Source organism: Camellia sinensis, chromosome 3 (genome assembly GCF_055761805.1).
Source record: "Camellia sinensis isolate YWXY chromosome 3, ASM5576180v1, whole genome shotgun sequence".
NCBI classification, from domain to species: domain Eukaryota; kingdom Viridiplantae; phylum Streptophyta; class Magnoliopsida; order Ericales; family Theaceae; genus Camellia; species Camellia sinensis.
In genome coordinates this window covers 48,523,878-48,546,109 of record NC_138963.1, presented here as the reverse complement: position 1 = coordinate 48,546,109, position 22,232 = coordinate 48,523,878, and the positions used below count along the sequence as shown (strand labels likewise).

Here is a 22,232-nt window from a genome sequence, read left to right as displayed (position 1 = left end):
TAAAAATCCATTCATTGGCGACGGTAAATAGTGTCGTCGCAAATGTTTCCGTGTTATATAACCCCTTTTCTTGTAGTGTTTGAACCGTCATCATCATCATCACTATCACCTTAACTATCAATTTATATCAATGTGAGTTTTCTGAGTGAAAAATCAAAGTAAGTCTTGTATAGGGTATTTCAAATAGAGCATTGTTATTTTTGTTCAAAAATTAAATTCACTTTGTAGATTCAGTATGAACCAATCATTTTTTTGATACAACACTGAATATAGAAAATGAATCTAAAAAATAAATTTTTATATCATTTTTCTTTCAGATATTATGAAATGCTTTAAATGATTTTAAGAAAAGTAATTTAAAAAAATTCAATTTGATTTAAAATCAGTGTAGTCCAAAGTAACTTTAAAAAAAAAAAAAAAAGAAGCAATTGCCCCAGTCTTTCTTCCAAGAATTTTACAACAGCAATAATCTGATTTTTTTTTTCTTTTTTACTATTATTTATAAGGATAAAGATTTTTCCCCCGAAATCCCCCTCCCCGAACAGCCCGAAAGAGAGAAAGAGAGAAAGAGAAGAGGGAATGGAGAGGAGAGAGAGGGCCCCTCCTTCGCCTCCTCTGTCGCCGCAGCCCCGCCTCCGACCGCCGTCGCCTCCGGCCCCGCCTCCGCCTCCAGCCCCGCCTCCGCCTCCAGCCTGATTTTATTGGGCCCCTCCCCTCCAGTTCTTCTTCTTCTTCTCCTCCTTCTTCCTCTGATTTTCTTCTTTTGAAAAAAAAAATATTCAAAAACGACGTCGTATTTTGAATTCAGGGGATTTAGGGGCTCAAATTTGAGCTACCAATCACTACTCTATTTATAATTTTAAAATCTGATTTAATTTCTGCATTCTTTTGGGGGGTTTTCTTCTTTTTCAATCCTCTCTTGGTCCCCAGCTCCACCAGCCATCCGCCATCACAGTGAATCGATAATAGATTTGTGTTTGTGAAACAAAATTGGCACAAAGCGACAGAGTAAAGGTACTGTCTCTCTACCTTCCTATCTCACTCTTTGTGTGTTTCTCTCTCTGATCATAGCCTTATTTCCCTCTTTCCCCTCTCTTTTATCCTTTGATCTTGCTTTATTCCCTGTAGTTTACTTTCTAGGGACCATGGATGTTATTATTTCTTCATTAAGAGTATAATATTTCTAGTGTATAAATGGGAAATCTAGAGGGTCAAAGGCTAATGGTTGGAGATTTGAGAAGGGATTTGGAAAGAGAAAAGGAAAATGAAAAGTAGGTGACATGTGAAGAAAATATACATTTCATATAATTTCACACTGTGTTCTCTTTTCTTTTCCAAATTCCTTTCCGAATCCCCCAAGCAAACAAAGCGTAAAGGGTTTTGTCTATCCTTTAGTTAGATAATGTACAAATTTTGAGTTTTTGCTTCTTGGACAATGTGGGTGCTTAATTTTTGCTTTGTTGATGATTTGTATAGTTGCTACCTAAGATTCTTTTGAATGGATTAATATAGCGATCCCGGGTTTACCCTTGTTGTGCAGTGATCCGGACATGTGTCCGTGGATGTTGGTAGTTGTTTATTATCTTGTTTGCATCCTTTCTACTTTGTATATTGAGTTATAGGATGTGTTGGGCAGGTTTGTTACAGGTTGGTTGTGTTTGGGAGCCTAGTGTTGCTGCCCAGATTTTTGGACCTTCGCTCGATCGAGGAGTTGGTCGCTCGAGCGAGAGTTGAGTTCGTGTCTGGTGGGTCGAGCCAGAGTGGCTTCGCTCGAGCGAGCGATTGCGTCTGGTTCTGGACCTGAGAGTTACATTTCTTGGCTCGAGCGAGCTTTCTTCGCTCGAGCGGTCTGGTTTGTTCTTCACTCGAGCGAGAAGTCTGTCGCTCGAGCGTGCCTCTGGTTCCAGACCTGAGGGTTTGAGTTGTTGGCTCGAGCGAGCATTCTTTCGCTCGAGCGCACTTCTAGCTTTTCGGCTCGAGCGAGAACTTCTTGGCTCAAGCGAGGGTTTTCTGTGTCTGGTCGCTCGAGCGACAAAGGCTTCGCTTGAGCGAGCGTGTTTTATATCAGCGGACAGTAGCGTTTTTGAACATCAGTTTTTCACTTTCTTTTTCTTTCAACCCCTAGATCCGAGACTCTCTCTCTCTAAACTTACACTCTCTCTAAGAATTGATCTCCCTAGACTGTGAATCTAGCCTAGGGCCTTTGTTAAAAAGATAGAGGGCGTTGAGAGCTTCGATTTAATCTGAAAAAGTTTGGATTTGGAGCACGTTGATCTTCGAGTCTTCATCTCCTTATTGGCTCAAACTTCGAGGTAGGGATATCCTACTCCTCTCTATGGATTTTGTCTTTAAATTTTAGTATTTTGAGATGTTGGGGTTGGTTTGGTAATTTTGTGAAAGTTTGGGGCTTTTGTGTTATTTTATAAAAGTTGGGGTTTTATTCATAATAAACCTAGATGCATGTTTGGCATAGAGAAATGGAATAAATGTTGAATCATTGATGAAAATGGGACCTAAGGGTTGAAATGTTAATTATGGAAAATGACCTAATTACATTGTTTGATTAATTGGAATAATTAATTGTGAGAAATGAGGAAATGAAATGAGATTGTTGAGATTGGGAATGCAAAGGGTTAAAGGGTGTAGTTGAATTATTTATCACTCACCGGAATGAAATGTTGATTGAATATCCATTTGTGCATTTATTTTCTGTTTAGAAATAATTGCTTTGGGCTATCGGTGGAGGATAGTCGTGATTGTTGTAGACAATGCATGATGATTAGGCAAACTGAAACTAATCAATGGAATGTGTCATGGAATTTGACGGTTGATAGAATATATTAACTGTATGTATTGAGTGATTGTATATAGAACCAATGTGTTTGTATACGTTATGTGCAGAGGAGGAGATGGGGGATGTACTCCGCGGTTTAGGGGAAGATAGGGGATGTACCTCTAAACTGGATAGTGTTGGGAGAAGATAGGGGATGAACTCCGTAGATACAGCTCATAAGCTTGTCTAGAGAAGTGAAGATAGAGCTCATATGCTTATCTTTGTGAAGTATGGATACAGCTTATATGCTTATCTGTGAATGTGGGATATTGTCGTTATACATATCTGTTGAGAATGTGGATATAGCTTATATGCTTATCTGTGAATGTGGGATATAGTTTTTATACATATCTGTTGAAATAATGATAGAGCTTAAAGGCTTATCTGTTGAAAAAGGGAAAATGAAAAGTAACTTGGACTCATAAGTCGTATGACATAAATATGTGATTTATGTGAATGTATCAGTGTTGGCCATCTATCAATTGCTAATCTTTTAGTCATTGTTCATGGTTGGTTTAGTGTATTTCTACAGGGCTGTGGCTCACCCTATATAGGAATATCATTTTCAGGTACAGGTAGCATGCCACCTCCAAGGACATAGCTTGGGAGGCTAGAGGCGGACATACTTTTGTCGTTTTCTTTTGATGTATTACATGCAATTTCAAGCCAAGGGCTTAATGTGTAATTGAGTTAGTACTCTTTTGTCGTAACCAAGTGTTAACTTGGAAAGCTGTAAGCCCATAGGGCATTTGCTTTTGTTGTTAACATGTAATACTTTTTGTAATGAAACTCTGGTAAATGGAAGAATGTGGAACTTTTTCGTATCAATGCATATCTTTATTGATGGGTTTATTGTTGTTATTTTGAGGGCGTTACAATTAATGCTCTAGTCTTTATAATGCTAAATAGTGGCGGTGCAAATGCGATGCTTCGATCATTTTATATTAAAATTTGGGATAATTTTATATTAATTTTTTGGTTGTGCAACACCCTCAAAATAGACTCATTATATATTTGTCACTGACATGCAATATTTAAAGTAATCAATTCATTATCTCATTCATCAGAGTATTTCTAAATAAAAACATTACATGTAACATCAAATTAAGTGCCCTACGGGCTTACATCTTTTCAAGCCAACACTTGGACACAAAAATATGAGTTCTAACTCAAATACAAGTAAAGCCCTAGGCTTGAATGTTTACATGTACAATCAAATCAAAACAACTAACTGAAGATAGTCTTCAAAATCCAAAAGTCAAATCCTTCGAAGCTAAGTCCTTGGAGGTAGCTTATCACCTGAACCTGAAAATGATGTTCCCATAAAGGGTGAGCCACAGCCCAGTAGAAAAATACTAAACCAAATATAAGCATTGAATAAAGCTATAGCATTCAATAGATGGTTAACCAAGATAATCAATTGTATCATTATACAGTCTCATGACACTAATGTCTAAGACACATTTCACTTTCCATTATTATCAACATGGCTCAGAACCTGGCCAAACTTACAACAGTGAACTATATATCATATTCACATTACTTTCAATATCAACAAAACAAATGAGACTCAGGCTCATATCAAAACACTTCATACTTCTCGTTTGATACACATTGTAGTGCTGTATCAATAACATGTAAAAACACTTCAATATAATAAGCACACATAATAGTGATGCTAATGGAGCCCATCCCCTATCTCCTCCCAAACAAAATCCGATTTAGAGGTCCATCCCCTATCTTCCCCTAAACCGTGGAGTACATCCCCTATCTCCTCCCAAACAATATGCATATGCAATGCTCAATCAATACATGTAATTTCTGTATTAATTCAATAGTCTAAATTTATGACTTAAACAAATTGATTAGTTTCAATTTTCCCTAATCCACATTCAATGTCTACAACAAACACGACTATCCTCCACCGATAGCCCCAAACAGTTATTTCTAGACTGGAAATAAATATATCAACAATTCAATAGGCGAGTGATTTTAATTATCCAACTACACCATTTAATCAATGAATTCCTCAATTTCATGGATTTAACCAATTTCCCCAATTTCCTTAAATTAATTATACAAATTAATTTATTAATACAACTAGGGTTTTTCCCAAAATTACCAAAGTACTCCCAACATATCAAAATACCAAAACTTAGAACAAAACTTATAGGATGGAGTAGGAAATCCCTACCTCGAAGAAAATAACCCGAATGGAGAAGACGAAGATGAAGACCTAAATTCCAAAGTGCTCCAAACCACCAAACGCTCAGATTAAATGGAAGCCCTTGACTCACTCTATCTTTTTAATAAAGGACTAAGGTTAGATACTCACCCTAGGTAGATCAATTCTTAGAGAGAAGGCAGGTTTTTAGAGAGAGAGACTCTAAAGGGGCGGTTTTTAAAAGTTAAGAAAGAAAAGTATGTCAAAAAGTGATCCAAAAAGTGAAATCACGGACTGATGTAGTCGACTCCCCGCTCGAGCGTCCAAACTCCCGCTCGAGCGTCGAATACGCACTCCCAGTACTTTTGCAGAACCAGGTCCCCGCTCGAGCGTCCAACTCCACGCTCGAGCGGCACTCACACATTTCCACTTGAGCGTCCAATCCCACGCTCGAGCGTCCAACACTGCACAGGAAATACTGGATGGGTGATAATCCCGCTCGAGCACCAAAACCCCCGCTCGAGCGGACAAGCAACAAAAGAATCCCCGCTCGAGCGTCAAACTCCCGCTCGAGCGGACAGGTAAAAATCTGGGCAACTAGTTTTGGCATCTAAACTCAACCGACTTGTAACAGACCCGCCCAACACATCCTATAACTCAAATACAAAGAGATTAAAGGACGACAACAACCAATATATACTGACAGGATCCACGGAACCTAAGTCCGGATACAATAATCTAAATGAAAAAGACCGGGGTCGCTATAACCTCCCATCCTTAAAAGAATTTCGTCCCCGAAATTAAGCATAAGGTTTCGAAAACAAGTTTTTCTCAAATTCCTACAATATGATAACTCAAAATAAACAACTTGACCCAACAATGGCCATTTCATCTCTTATCAAGAGGCATTTCTCAATATGTAAAATAACATATATTTCCACCTGCATTAACACTATGCAATTTTCTTTCAATTTCAACAATTTTCAATATATTCAACATATGCAATGTTCTATTAAACTTCCATTTCGAGACAAGTTCCAAAATATTTCCATTAACCAAAACATTCTCAATGTTTTACAGCTTAAGACATATATAAAGCTCTAAAGTTCAACAATATTACAAAATCTAAATACAAAATTACAAATCGATAAACATGTCTGAATATTTCTCGCGGACTTCCAACTCACGTTCCCAAGTGGCTTCCTCCACCCCGTGATATTTCCACAAAACTTTTACCAAAGGAATGGTCTTGCCTCGCAAGACTTGATCCCACCTATCCAAGACCCGGACCGGTCTCTCCTCATACGAGGCATCCTCATCTACCTCTAAATCGGTCCAATCCAATACATGTGATGGATCTGGCTCATACTTCCGAAGCATACTCACATAAAACACGTCATGAACTCCGGACAACTGCGGCGGTAAAGCTAACCGATAAGCAACCTCGCCAATCCTCTCAAGGATCTCAAAAAGACCAATAAACCGAGGGGATAACTTCCCACTCTTCCCAAACCTCATCAAGCCTCACCTAGGTGATATCTTCAAAAAGACATGATCACCTACCTCAAACGCTAAAGGCCTCCTCCTACGGATAAGCTCAACCTTCTCCGTCGTCTCCCTAACCAACTCCGGACCCAACAAAGGTGCATCACCCACCTCGGCCCAACAAACTGGAGACCTACACGGTCGGCCATACAAGGCCTCAAACGGTGCCATACCGATACTAGACTGAAAGCTGTTGTTGTAGGCAAACTCCACCAATGGTAATTGCCTCTCCCACGTCCCACTAAAGTTAAGGACACAACCCCGAAGCATATCCTCAAGGATCTGAATAGTACGCTCGGACTGCCCATCAGTCTGCGGATGATAAGCCGTACTAAAGGTCAACTTGGTGCCCAAGGCACTCTGCAAACTCTGCCACAACCTAGCAGTAAAACGAGGATCTCTATCCGAGACGATCGTCACTGGAACCCCGTGCAATCTCACTATGTCCCGAATATACAAGTCGGCAAGATGGTCTACCGAATCTCTCACGCGCATAGGAATGAAGTACACCGACTTAGTCAACCGGTCTACAACCACCCAAATGGCGTCACTACCCGCTGAGTCCTCGGAAGGCCTACAACGAAGTCCATAGTGACATGCTCCCACTTCCACTCGGCAATAGGCAAGGGTTGTAACAAACCCGCTAGCCTTTGATGCTCGGCCTTCACTTGCTGACAAGTAAGGCACTTAGACACGAAAGCTGCCACATCTCTCTTCATACCCCGCCACCAAAACTGGCGACCCAAATCCCAGTACATCTTAGTGCCTCCCGGATGCACCGCAAGGCATGAATGATGAAACTCTCGGAGTACCTCTTCTCGACAAGACTCCGGCACAAACAGACGGTCTCGGTATCTCACACTCAGGTCGGGATACATCGTCAAACCCTTCTCAACCTTCCCACCGGAAATCTTCTCACGGAGGGATTCTACCTCAAGGTCACCCCTCTGAGCCTCTAACACTCGAGTCACAAGTGTAGGCTGAGCAACAACAGAAAACAAGGCCGCAGCCTCAACGGATTCGCCCAAAAGCAAATCAAACTCCCTAAGTGCACCCAACATCTCCCATTCCCGGATGGCTATACTAGCTATGTCACCAACAGATTTCCTGCTAAGGGCATCGGCCACCACATTGGCCTTCCCCGGATGATAATGCAACTCGAAGTCATAATCCTCAATAAACTCCATCCACCTCCTCTGCCTCAAGTTCAAGTCTTTCTGTGTAAACAGATATTTCAGACTCTTATGATCCGAGAATACTTCGAACCTCTCACCATAAAGATAGTGCCTCCAAATCTTCAAGGCAAATATCACAGCTGCTAACTCTAAATCATGCGTAGGGTAATTCTTCTCGTGAATTTTCAACTGACGTGAGCCATAGGCAACTACTTTCCCTTCTTGCATCAACACACAACCCAAACCCTCTCGTGAGGCGTCACAATAAACTGCATAACCCAACCCCCTCTCCGGAATAATCAAGACTGGAGCAGTGGTCTGTCTAACTTTCAACTCCTGGAACGGCTTTTCACAAGTCTCACTCCATACAAACTTGACTCCCTTCCGAGTCAAACTAGTCAAAGGTGAAGCTAACCTGGAGAAATCCTTCACAAACCGGCGATAATACCCAGCTAACCCCAGAAAACTGCGGATCTCAAACACACTCTTAGGCTGTGCCTAATCTTGCACTGCCTCAGTCTTGGATGTATCAACAGACACTCCTTCCCCAGAAACTACATGGCCTAAGAACTTGACCTCTTCTAGCCAGAACTCACACTTCCCAAACTTAGCATAAAGCTTATGGGCTCTAAGTAACTCAAGCACCACTCTCAAGTGTTCCTTGTGCTTCTCCTCAGAAGGTGAATAGATAAAGATGTCCTCCACGAAGATGACTACAAAACGATCTAAAAATTTCCGGAACATCTGGTTCATCAAATCCATAAATACTGCCGGTGCATTGGTGAGCCCAAATGGCATCACCAAAAACTCATAGTGGCCATACCGCGTACGGAATGCCGTCTTCAGAATATCCTCCTCCCTGACTCTCAACTGATGATAACCCGATCTCAAGTCTATCTTCGAGAAACAACGGGAACCCTTTAACTGATCGAACAGATCATCTATACGAGGCATAGGGTACTTATTCTTAACCGTAGCCCGATTCAATTTCCGGTAATCTATACAAAGTCTCAAAGCACCACCTTTCTTTTTAACAAAGAGGGTCGGTGCTCCCCATGGCGAAACACTAGGACGTATAAAGCCCTTATCTAGCAACTCCTGGAGTTGGATCTTTAACTCAACTAACTCAGCTGGGGCAAAACGATAAGGTGCCATAGAAATCGGCGCCGTGCCGGGCACTAAGTCAATAGATAACTCAATCTCTCTGTGAGGTGGCAAACTAACAAGGTCCTCGGGAAAGACGTCCGAGTACTCACAAACCACTCTTGGCAACACAGTCTGGGTCTCATTACACTCACCACTTTCAAAGCTAGCAAGTAGACCACTAAGCTCACTTCGCCCTCGCGAATCATACCCCGGTGGCAAAACACTACTAACTCGGTCCCCCAGAAAATGAAAACATTCCCCGCTCACGGTACAACAAGTGACCCTCTGGCGGTAGCAATCAATTACTGCCCGGTATGACAATAACCAGTCCATACCCAAAATAACATCAAAGCCCTTCATGGGCATAACTACAAAAGGAAACGGAAGTCTATGACCGGCAACCTCTATATCGCAACCCCTGACACCTTGTTTCAAGATTAATTCACCCCCAAGAGGTGACACTACACAAATAGGGGATACTAACTGCGCTAACTCCAACTCCAATACAGATGCAAATGCAGCAGACACAAAGGAATGAGATGCACCCGTATCAATCAAAACACTAGCAACCGAGTTACAAAACAAGAAGGTACCTCTCACAACTGATGGTGCTGGCACAAGATCCTGCGCGGTAACAGCGTACATACGCCCAGAAGACCTTTGATAAACCTGCTCAGCCCTAGGAGCATAAGATTGCTGCACCGACTGGGATGATGAAGCCCCCTGATTGGCCCTCGAGGCCTGACCCGACTGAGCTGGCTGCTGACCCTGAATCTGCCTCAAACCAGATGCACCAGGTGTGCCACCCAACTGCGGGCAATACCTCTTCATATGCCCTGGCTGACCACACTGATAACACGAGAGTGGCTGGCCTCTACCCTGACTCTGGCTCTGAGATCGAGCCGAAGATGATGCTGCTCTCTGCACTCCTCCCCTCTGAGGACAAACTGGAGACTTGTGGCCCAGCTGGCCACACTTGAAACAGGTAATGTCTCCCTGACTGCCTTTCCCCGAACTAGCGCTCGGCACAGGAAAAGTCGATCTAGAAAAGCTACCCTGAGACTGCTGAGGATTAAAACCCTTCTGTCTCCTACCATCACTCTGACCATCTTGACTCCTCTTGGAGCCCTTCTGTCCTTCCTCCTCCTCCTGCATCATGATTTCCATGTGGGCTGCAGCATCGACCATACGCCCATAATCCCGAATCATAGTTCCCCCAACTCGTAGTTTGAGGCCACGCCTCAACTTCTTCTCAAACTCGATACAACGGCGTTCTTCAGACGCCACCAACTCAGGTGCAAACCTGGATAAGCTAGTAAATGCAGCCTCAAACTCGGCCACTGAAGAACTCGACTGCTTAAGCTGGCAAAACTGGTCTCTCAGCTTCTCCCTAACTGCTGGAGATAAGAACCTCTCCTAGAAAGCATTCACAAAAGCCTCCCATGTACCTCCTATACGACCTTTAGTAAACTTCCACCACTGACCCGCATCTCCCTTCAGCTGGAAAGATGCCAAGGTCACTTTCAACCCCTCGTCTTCGATGCCAAGCATCGCAAATGTCTTCGTTGTCTGTTCGAGCCATTCATCTGCCTTAAGTGGCTCTTTCGGATCACCCACAAATTCATCCGGGTTAGACCAGAAGAACTCCCTCTTCAGAAAGGAAGGTCCTGCATCCGCAACAACAACCCGCGCTTGATTCTCAGCTCTGAGAATGCCTACTGACTCCCTGAATGCCCCTGCTATCTCTCGGGCTAGAGCGCCCACAGCCTGCTGGCCTACTGGCTCGGCCACATTGGCCTGGCCAACTCCCTCCTGTACTGCCGGAACCTCCTCTGGCACAGGCACCTCCTGCCTACCCGGCCTACCACGCCTACCGCGCCCTCGTCCTCGTCCTGACATCCTAATAAAGAAAACAAAGACGTTAGCACATTAGTAAATGTGCCGAAGCTAAACACTTGCGTCCTAATGCATTGAATAACAATAATTCATTCCACATAAGCACCTACGAATTTCATTCCTGGATGATACTAGTCCCGAAACGTCACTATAGTTCCGGTTGGAAGCAGCATTGATCAAGTGCCTTTCCAACAAGACTACTAGAAACTCAAGGGTCCAATTAACATCCTAGAAACTATGTTCCATACCCACATAATCACATAAACATGTTATCATATAAGCATATAACATTTCACTAAGTCTCTATCAAACGAGACGAACCCATTGTGATACTAATCACTTCCCACGTACCCAAAGTATTCAAACCCGGTACGCTCTGATACCAAGTTGTAACACCCTCAAAATAGACTCACTATATATTTGTCACTGACATGTAATATTTAAAATAATCAATTCATTATCTCATTCATCAGAGTATTTCTAAATAAAAACATTACATGTAACATCAAATTAAGTGCCCTACGGGCTTACATCTTTCCAAGCCAACACTTGGACACAAAAATATGAGTTCTAACTCAAATGCAAGTAAAGCCCTAGGCTTGAATGTTTACATGTACTATCAAATCAAAACAACTAACTGAAGATAGTCTTCAAAATCCAAAAGTCAAATCCTTCCAAGCTAAGTCCTTGGAGGTAGCTTATCACCTGAACCTGAAAATGATGTTTCCATAAAGGGTGAGCCACAGCCCAGTAGAAAAATACTAAACCAAATATAAGCATTGAATAAAGCTATAGCATTCAATAGATGGTTAACCAAGATAATCAATTGTATCATTATACAGTCTCATGACACTAATGTCTAAGACACATTTCACTTTCCATTATTATCAACATGGCTCAGAACCTGGCCAAACTTACAACAGTGAACTATATATCATATTCACATTACTTTCAATATCAACAAAACAAATGAGACTCAGGCTCATATCAAAACACTTCATACTTCCCGTTTGATACACATTGTAGTGTTGTATCAATAACATGTAAAAACACTTCAATATAATAAGCACACATAATAGTGATGCTAATGGAGCCCATCCCCTATCTCCTCCCAAACAAAATCCGGTTTAGAGGTCTATCCCCTATCTTCCCCTAAACCGTGGAGTACATCCCCTATCTCCTCCCAAACAATATGCATATGCAATGCTCAATCAATACATGTAATTTCTGTATTAATTCAATAGTCTAAATTTATGACTTAAACAAATTGATTAGTTTCAATTTTCCCTAATCCACATGCAATGTCTACAACAAACACGACTATCCTCCACCGATAGCCCAAAACAGTTATTTCTAGACTGGAAATAAATATATCAACAATTCAATAGGCGAGTGATTTTAATTATCCAACTGCACCATTTAATCAATGAATTCCTCAATTTCATGCATTTAACCAATTTCCCCAATTTCCTTAAATTAATTATACAAATTAATTTATTAATACAACTAGGGTTTTTCCCAAAATTACCAAAGTACTCCCAACATATCAAAATACCAAAACTTATAACAAAACTTATAGGATGGAGTAGGAAATCCCTACCTCGAAGAAAATAACCCGACTGGAGAAGACGAAGATGAAGACCTAAATTCCAAAGTGCTCCAAACCACCAAACGTTCAGATTAAATGGAAGCCCTTGACTCACTCTATCTTTTTAATAAAGGACTAAGGTTAGATACTCACCCTAGGTAGATCAATTCTTAGAGAGAAGGCAGGTTTTTAGATAGAGAGACTCTCAAGGGGCGGTTTTTAAAAGTTAAGAAAGAAAAGTAGGTCAAAAAGTGATCCAAAAAGTGAAATCACGGACTGATGTAGTCGACTCCCCGCTCGAGCGTCCAAACTCCCGCTCGAGCGTCGAATACGCACTCCCAGTACTTTTGCAGAACCAGGTCCCCGCTCGAGCGTCCAACTCCACGCTCGAGCGGCACTCACACATTTCCACTCGAGCGTCCAATCCCACGCTCGAGCGTCCAACACTGCGCAGGAAATACTGGATGGGTGATAATCCCGCTCGAGCGGACGAGCAACAAAAGAATCCCCGCTTGAGCGTCAAACTCCCGCTCGAGCGAACAGGTAAAAATCTGGGCAACTAGTTTTGGCATCTAAACTCAACCGACTTGTAACAGACCCGCCCAACACATCCTATAACTCAAATACAAAGAGATTAAAGGACGACAACAACCAATATATACTGACAGGATCCACGGAACCTAAGTCCGGATACAATAATCTAAAGGAAAAAGACCGGGGTCGCTATAGGTTGGGTTGATGAATGAGTAGAACTATTTATCATTTTTTATTTTTACTTTTAGGTTAAGATTTTATTCAAAACACAAAACAAGTACAAAGAACAAGGGTCAAAACCCAAACCTGCAGCCTAAAATTACAGGGAAAACAACAACCCAGTAAGCTAGTGATGCACTTGAAGGATAGAAGGGGAAACATCCCAATCCAAGCTAGTTTGCCAATTAATCAAGGAGTTCTTCACATACCTCAAAGAACATAGCCTAGCTCTAATTGCTGTAATAGCCAAGGCAAGAATAACATCTGAATGATTGTTAACCTGCCTAAACACTCCCATTCCTTTCAACCCAGATTTGGTGTACAACACAAGCTAAGGATAGTTTATGGGCTATACTTTTAGTTAGAGTTTGGCTCGCTAGAATGAAGTGGAATGGAATGATCATTCCATCAAAATCTTCATTCCCATGTTTGGTTAGACAGAAAAAACAATGATTAAATGGAATCGTCTTACGCCATATTTTAGGGGAATGGCCATTCCATAAGAAAGCCTAAGGAATTACCATTCCATTCCATTCCTTCTCACTCCAATGAACCAAATAGAGTGTATTAAGAGAGTGATTAGAGCAATTGATCCTACACCATTGAAACTCATCACTTCAGCACAAGATACCTCTGCTGGACTGGTTAATACTCAAAAGTTGCTTCCAGATGCTCTGACCATATGTTCACTCAAAGAATAAATGGTTATGACCTTCATTTGCTGCATTACACAGTAGACAAGAGGGATCTAGTTGCATACCCCATCTTAGCAATCTGTCTCTGGTAGATAATCTTTGAAGACAAACCAACCAAAGAATGAAAGACCATTTTGGGATAGCTCTTTTAAACCAAATGATGTTATGCCATGAAACAGTAGGTTTTTTAGCTCCTTCAACAATTTTGGGTAGTTATTAGATGTGATAATTATTGAATGCAGAGAGCATTTTTTGAAAAGCAAAAAACGTGACAGTGTTCACACCAAATAAGGTGTATGGTTTATATAATAAAACAGATGCCAACATTCACACCAAATGAGATGTAAGTTTTATATAATAGAATAGATAGATAGATAGAATATATTGTTTTGAACATGTTTTGGAAAATTGTTCATTTTTGTTGTTTTAGGTGAACCGCCAAGCACTGAGTCAAAACCACTTGAATAAATCTACTGACCCGCTGGTTTGGGTGAACCGCGGTTTGGTGGTGGGTGACAAAACTCAATCATCAATTGGTGGTTCGGTTGAGATTTTCTCTCCAAACCTGCTCCACACCCACTCTTGTAACCCCTAATTGGATTGGTTCAGATTTTGATTGTTTTCTAATTGATTGGATTTGCATTATGCCAAATTCGATCTGAATCTGGTCCACCAACAGGCCTAATTGAACACTCTCGCATGAATTGTCCTCAGGTGCTAGGTTGTCGTGCCTATCTTTTCCAGATTTTTACTGGTTGGACCTTAAAAATCAGCAAATATAAGAGCTAGCTAGTTCTGTTACCTTTTTAACATGTATAGCTGCAAGTAAGGATCACAAGGCATTTGCTCATTCTTTTCCTTCTTGGGTATCGTAGTTTTTTCAATTTTTTTCCAAAACTAGTTGTTTGCAGAAGGAACAAGGATGAGAACACCAATTATACATGGATCAAGAAGAAGAAGATGTTCAGAAACATTACTAGGTCAAAGAGTACTGAATTCCATTCAATCATGTGGTTGATCAGCAAGTAGAATTTAGCATGCAATGAATTTAGCACCCATCATTCATTGCATTTTTTGTGAGACGTGGGATTTATAGTTTTATTTTTTATTTTAATATTTGCAGTAGCCCATAAATACTAAGCTTATTGTTATTAGAAGACACCTTTGATATTAAGAATAATATTGAATTGTGAGTTTTGGCTATTGGATTTATTTATTTTTATATTTTATTTTTTCATTGCTTGTAATTTTTCCTTGACCATCTGCCATCAAGGACCTTTCAACTCCTGACATCAGCACAATCAAATCATTCACTCTAGTTTCAATAATAACAGCAGAAAGGGGAAAAAAAATACATTTCATATGGCGATTTGCCATGTCAAAGCCAAATGTTAACTTCAATTGCATACTATATGCTACAAAACAATTTGTATGGCTATCAACAAATGGATTACAAAATGGGAGGTTTTGTCTATGTTTTTATTTTTATAATTAATGTTGAGCCTTAGGATATATATGGAGGATTTTTTTTTTTTGGGTCTTCCAAAATCAAAGAGTAAAAATTTGGGACCTTGAGAAAATTGGCAGCATGATTATAATTTGGAATATAAAGATTATAGAAAACAATTATAGACAGTAGGGTTAGACCAACGTTTTTGCGTAGTATTGGGGGAGGGGGTTCAGGATTGCATAGTGACTTCAGTGTGAGATTTTAGTAGTTTAGGCCATTCTATTTAATATGTGCATAAGTGGATAGGATGATGTTAGATGCATTATCGACATGAAAACCTTCTTAACTGTGATTTACAAAATATTTGTAAACGCAATTTTGAAAATCGTGTTTGTGTTAGTCTTCTTGCTATGTTGCAAGTGAGTTTGAGGGGGTTTGTAGAGATGTAAGGGAGAGAAAAATATTGGGAGTGGGGGTAGGGCTCAATTTCCCTTGAGCATGGAAATAGAGATTGTTTAAGTGCTCAGGTATTAGTGTCAAGTTTGAGTGTTTTTTAGTCTCATGATTGTATTTTTTCTCTTGCCTGCAAACATAGGCAAGTTTGTGCCAAATCATGTAAATCTCTGTATATTTTTGTCTTTAGTGTGTGTGTGAGTGTGCTTCCGTTTACATTCATGGAATCAATAATCCCCAACACCTCCTTGGGATAAACTTTAAAAACGTCATACTGCAAGCTTGAAGAAGTTTTAACTTTTTAATTGAGTAAAAATACCAATATGTCACATGTTTTGCAATCCAGTGATAAGCTTCATCATTTAGAAGAAAAAAAATTGCTTCATAGAGAAGTTTTAACTTTTTATAGGGTCTCATATTATGCAAGTGTTTCTTTAAAATACTATGAAGTATCATCTCTTTTTTTTTATTTTTTATAATTTAATGCCCGCCAATCTCTCTCTGTCTCTGTCTCTCTCTCTATATATATAATCCCTACGTTAAGAATTCTAGCTCCAACCTGGCTTGGTCATGTCCACAAGACAAGCAATTTTTAGGTACTCTAAGGCATTTGTCACGTGGTGTCCTACTAAATTATAACCGGTTTACACGGTGAAACTCATTTACATTTATACTTGTGTATTGCCTAATAACATAGAAAGTGACACTTGGTGATTAGCATAATAGGGTACAGAATCTGTATCTCAAATGACCAAAAAGCACTTCAAATTGTCAGCCATGTAAAAAGTACACGACCTCTTAGGATTCAAAGTAGTTAGCAGAGGGAATCATTAACAAATTGGAGGTCACTTTGTGTACATGGCCTCCAATTTGCTTGTACTAATGTCTGGGTCCAGCCCATTTGGTTGATGATAGAATCTGAAATCTTTCGGACATGTCAAAAAAAAAAAAAAAAAAAAAAACTTCCATACAAAATGAAGAGGAAGAGAATATTATAAAAAGAAAGGAGAATCCCATCAACAAAGCCCCTTCTTGAGGTCCTCTTTCTCTACACAAATTGATGGTGCACCAGATGTGAATGTATGTGGTTGTTTCTTTCTTTCTATCCCTTAAAATCTAAAATAGCATTTAGATTTTATTATGTTGTTGTTGTTGTTTTTAATTAATTTATTTTTTTTTAATTTTTTTTTTATAACTATTGTTTCCTTAATTTTGCTTTTGCCTTTTTGATGGTGGCTAGATGGTGCGTAATGGGACTTCAGAGATCCAACAAGGTGAACAAACCAGCAAGGCAGATTCATCAAGGAAAGCAAAGGAAATTGCAGCAAGAAAAGGAATAACAAGGCCCCCACTTAATTTCCTTGCAATTTTGAAAGATGCAAATATATCAATTGACACGTCTTCCCCTGACAAGCTGTGTGAGCAGCTCTACACTGGAGTATACTTAAAGGCCAACAAACTAGCAAGTTCTACTTAAAGCCCATTTCATAGATGAACTAGTCACACTATTATTTCAGAATCAGTATGATTTCATATTTCATAGTGATGGATTGAACCTTAACTATGAAATCCAAAAATATATGCCACCCATGTATGATATTGTTTTTTTTTTTTTCTTTTTTGGTTTCACATTATTGTCATTAATTATTGCGATCCATGCATGTGTTGTCATTACTACCTATTGCAGAAGTATTTTGTCGACAAGAAGTCAAACAAGAACTGCTTTGTGCTATTTGCGAGAGAATTTAATATCTGTTGGAATGACAATCCTCAATACTGGAGATGGACCACATTCAAGGAGACAAGGTAAGTTAAATAATGTGTATAGCTTAAGAACTTCATGTCATGTTATGCTATGTTGACTTAAGGCTATTTAACATTTAATCAATGAAACCGATCAATGGCATGACCTAAAGTAATAGGGCCTAACTGTGAGTTACTTCTTCAAGGAACATTTGTTCATGAAATGGGCAAATTGTATATATATATTAATTGTGGAGGAAACAAAAATTTGTGGTTCCGGATTTATTTATTTATTTATAATGAACATGGACTGTTTTAACGTTTACCTGGTTTGGCATGCACTGGTGAAGAGATTGAAGTGGTTGAGCTATTACAGGTATGTTGGTTAGATATTAGAGGGCAATTTAATGGGGCCATTAATCTCTCGCCAAGAATAGTTTACGAAATTGTTTTTGTTGTGAGGATGATCAAACATCAAGATTTCTCATTAAAACTTACCATCATTCTTCCAAATTCAAAAAAGCTAACACGCAATGAAAGTTTAAATGAAAAGCCTTTAGGAAGTTGGTTTGATATCCAGTTGGGTGAGTTTAAAATGTCACCAGAAAACGTTGGAAGAATGGAATTCTCTCTGGAGGATCATGCTGAACTGTGGAAGAGTGACCTTATTGTGAAATGTGCTATCATTCGACCGTAGAAGGAGCCAGAGTAAAATATTTTACAGAATTGCTAGGAATAAAATAGTTTTTTTTTTTTTTTTTTTTTGATGCGTAGTTTATTAGGTGTCAATATCTTTACTCAATATTTTAGGTACTTTGAACTGGATGCTAAACTTTTCTATATCTAAGCAAGGGATGTGTGACCCGCATGTGTAGTGTAATCTATAAGTGAAGCAAAACTTTTTGTATAATGCTTTTATATATATATATATATATATCCTAATTTTATATATGAGATGGGTTCATTAAAATATATATAGGAAAATGTTAATTCATATTCAATTTTGCTCAAGGATCATGGCATGGGATTGTTGACATTTAGGTAGTTAAATGTCATTTTAACGGACATTATGTTTTAAAATCGCAAGTCACAATGCAATCAAATCATTCTGTATACACATCTTATATATTTCTTTTCTGTTTGTATCTTATTTTTAAGAGTTTAGAAAAAGAGAACGAGCAATGATGGTAATAATTAGTAATCATACAAATATACATTAAAAAACCATTGACACACATTAAATTACGTTGTCGTACAATACATTTTTTTAAAAATTTTTTTTATAGACAAATGTGATTTAATCAAGTAATTATTGATATCCAATCAATTTAATTTTGTAGGAATAATGTGCTCGACGAGTTTTACAAAATGAATAGTTTGAATTATCGAGGTGAGCCCATCCCAAAGTAGGCCCAAAGTGGCCTAGATTGGACTCATGTCCAATTAAGGATCAGAGAGGATCTGCCTTCTAAAATTTTAGTAAAAATTATAGAAAAATAGTATGAAGAATGAATAGCCGTAAAATAAGGAGAAATCTAAAATAATTGCATATGATATGAAAGTTAAAACTATTTTTTTGCAAAACATGGTAAAAAATTACGTTGTTGCCCATCTGTTTTTTGCCCTAACTTCTTTCTTTCCTCTTTTCCTCCTTCACCTTCTCTAGTTGGCGGCCACCTTCTCAATCATCACCAACCCTAGCTCCCTTTGAATCTTTCTCAACCCCTTTATTTACTCCCATCATCGCTGCTGCTCCTATCTCTATCCTCTGTTGACTTTTCAAGCCCTTTTCTTGCTGCCACCACCATTACCTCAATTCTTGCCTTCCCTTTCTCTTTTCCTTCTTTCTTATTTTCCATAAAAGATTTATGTTTTATAATTTATTTGGAAAAAATAAACATAAAAAATATTTTTTAAGTTTCAAAAATAATTTTCATCCTAGAAAAGATAGAATCATATATTAGTTTTTAATTTTTTTAGAAAAAAATAATTTGGCAAAAAATGTAACTTATTATTTTTAAGCTTTTTAGTTTATATATTTAATATTAATCTCATTTTGAATATATTGTCAATATTTCTTAAGTGGTACTAATTTTATAAAAATTGTATTTACATCTCATTTTAATTATGTAAAATTTTTATTTTTTGATTTTTAAATTTATATATTTAATAATAGTCTCATTTTTTAAGATATCTTACGTTATTAATTTTAGGGTCAAGTATTAATGAATATCACTTTATCCCGTCATATCTATGAACTAATACATTTTGACCCTCTCAACTTTTTAATGTTTAGTTACAAACTGAAGTAGTATTGGTTATGAATTTTTATGGTTTTTTTGTTATGAATCAAAGTGGTCATGGTTATTATTGTCATGACCCGAACCCTGCCCTGTAAGGGGTCGGTGAAGTGATCGGCTAGTAATTTGAGATTACTAAAAGCGTTTCTGTACAATAAAAAAAATAACTGAGGCTAGCGGAAGCAATATACAAAAATTACCAATAGTCCAATGAGTTGTGCATCTATATGAATAAACATGTACACATATAACATTAATTTACCCACATAACAATATATAACTTACAACATAATCTTGTATACAAAACATATGCACGGGTCAAAAGTGTACATCATAATCAAAAGCTTGACACCGACCTTCCAGCCTAGTCCCAACTTAGAGGCACACAAAATAACTCAGTAGGCTTCAAACGGTGGCTCGGCTAAAGACCTCTTCTAGACTTGTCCTCCAGAATGCTCACCTATACATATATAAATAAACAGTGAGTTAAAACTCAGTGAGTAACATTAAAATAAAGGGGTTAGTGAACGAATTCCAAATATATCATATCTGTAACACAAATCATGACACAATCATTCATGTCAGTCTCGTATCAAAACATAACATAATGGTACATCCCACAGAACATATCACATATAGTCGTCTGACTAGAGTAATCGGTTCCAGATACCGATTAAACACATATCACCACAATAAAGTGGCTAACGAGATCTCGTATCACATATATGTCATAGACTCGCATTTACATGTCGTCCCCCATGACTTGGGACTATCTATGGATGCCATAATAGATTCACAAATAGGACATTCGTTCATATAATCAAAATAGCATTCAGAAATTATAACTTATTTCATAACGGTTGAAACATATTTCATATCAACATATCTTTACAGAAATGTTACTCACAATGGGCTTCCAAAACCGGTTGCTCGGTCTTTGAGTCTTGACCTACAAATAAAACATTCAGAGCATAATTTCTCAATACACATTCAAGTCATTCAGTTGATTCTTAACCTTATTCAATTATCCACTACTCATTCATTCAGTTACCTTCATGCTTCTTTGACTTTCTATCATGCTTATGAGATGCTTATGGATGTAAATTGAAAACCATGTAAATGAAGGCCCGAAAGTCAGAAAATGGAAAGAAAACAAAATCGAAAAAAATACCCTGTTTGGTCACACGTACGGTGACCTGGCTGCTCGTGCAGTGGCCTTGGCCGAATGAGTCGGTGAACTTCAGAATGCTATTTTGGCCAAAAAGGGATTGGCTGCTCGTGTGGTGGCCCAGGCCGCACGAGTGTTCTGGGTTGAAACATAGTCCGAAAATCTGCTAAAAATGGACCTTCTCCCTTTTTGCAATCTCAACTTCTTTGTATACAAATTAAGGCTCAAAACTCTTGAAAACATGTTGAAATAAACATTATAACTTCAAATCAAAACTCAAGTTTTCAAATACAAGATCAAAGTCTTGACTTGAAATGTAAAATCATAACACATGCACTTTTGGGTTCCAAACTCAAAATCCATGGAGATTTCCTCTCAAATTAAAGAACCATGTAAAAAGTAAATATGTATGCACAAGAATTTCATGATCTCATGCCAAGTATGTCAAGATCTTGAGCTTTTTCTTACGATTCTCTCTTTGAACTCATAAGAGTTGTAAACAACAATTCACACTACTAAACTCCTTAACTTGCTAGATGTCAAGGGTAATACAACATAGATTCATGAAATTAGAGGATAAATCTTACGTTGGATGGTTTAATTGGTGAAGATTTAGCTTAATCCCCTCTTGTTCTTCTTCTTCCTCTTGTTTCTCTCTTTCTCTAGATATTTTGAGCTCTTAATTGATAAGGATGAGCTCATATGAGCTCTTATCTCATATATACTATGGGAGCCGAATATCGGTTCATGGAGGAAAGCCAAATGAATTTGAAGAGAATCAGGACATATACGCTATTCGGCCCCACGGCTCCATCTTGGGCAATCCTGAAGCCGAATACTCAAATCCTTAAGCCGAGTATGAATAGGCACATGACCGAATGACCGAGTGAGCAATCGTGCGTTGGATTGAAAGTGGGCTCGACCCCCGAGATTATGAAAAAATATAAAAGAGAGGAGCATTAACCAAAGAGAGATATATGAGAACAGACCCAAGAAACTTAAGACACAAGCAAACGAGAGACATATACTAACTTGTCCGTCGGAGTGCTAATTCCGGCACCTCAGACCGGAGTGTTAATCCCTTTTTCAGGTGGCAATAACGTCCTTCAGGATCCTAGAGTATTTCCAAACCACTTCACCACAATTAGCGCCGTCTATGGGAATACTCAAGCACATCCATGGCGGGCGTAACAGAAGATCCTCCGATAGTCGCTGACAAAACTACGCCAAGAGACATGCTTGGACCCGAAAACATCGCCGCATGATGGGCCTTAAATTTTGACTCAGTAGCTCAGACCACACCCTCAACTTCAGTTCATGAGA

At 38.9% G+C, this 22,232-nt stretch overlaps 1 long non-coding RNA gene across 1 annotated transcript; it reads left to right on the top strand.

Annotated features, from left to right (window-relative positions):
- The first annotated feature begins 896 nt into the window (after positions 1-896).
- LOC114265721 (uncharacterized) lies at positions 897-18,390 on the top strand. Its single transcript, XR_014363034.1, has 2 exons — positions 897-1,014; positions 16,939-18,390. It is a non-coding gene; the product is annotated as an uncharacterized LOC114265721 (long non-coding RNA).
- Positions 18,391-22,232: the final 3,842 nt, after the last annotated feature.